Consider the following 423-nt stretch of genomic DNA (forward strand, 5'->3'; position numbering starts at 1 on the left):
CTCATTGAACTCGGCACGGCCTAGAGACTATGGTGATGCCATTTTTACCTCTCTTGGGTAGGGGGCAGTATTTTGAATTTTGGATGAAGGAGGTGCCCAATGTAAACTGCATGTTACTCAGGCCCAGAAGCTAGGATATGCATATGAATGCTAGTATTGGATAGAAAACACTCTAAAGTTTCCAAAACTGTTAAAATGATGTCTGTGTATAACAGAACTCAAGTGGCAGGCAAAAACCTGAGGAAAATCCATCCAGGAAGTGGTATATTTTTGATGTGGGTACTTTTCTATTGAATGCCTATACAGTATGTACTTTTCAGTTCCTATGGCTTCCAACAGATGTCAACAGTCTTTAGACATTGTTTCAGGCTTGTATTCTGAAAAACTAGGAAGAATGAGAACATTCTTTCAGTGGACTCTAAA

Source organism: Salvelinus fontinalis, chromosome 18, assembly GCF_029448725.1.
Source record: "Salvelinus fontinalis isolate EN_2023a chromosome 18, ASM2944872v1, whole genome shotgun sequence".
NCBI lineage: Eukaryota > Metazoa > Chordata > Actinopteri > Salmoniformes > Salmonidae > Salvelinus > Salvelinus fontinalis.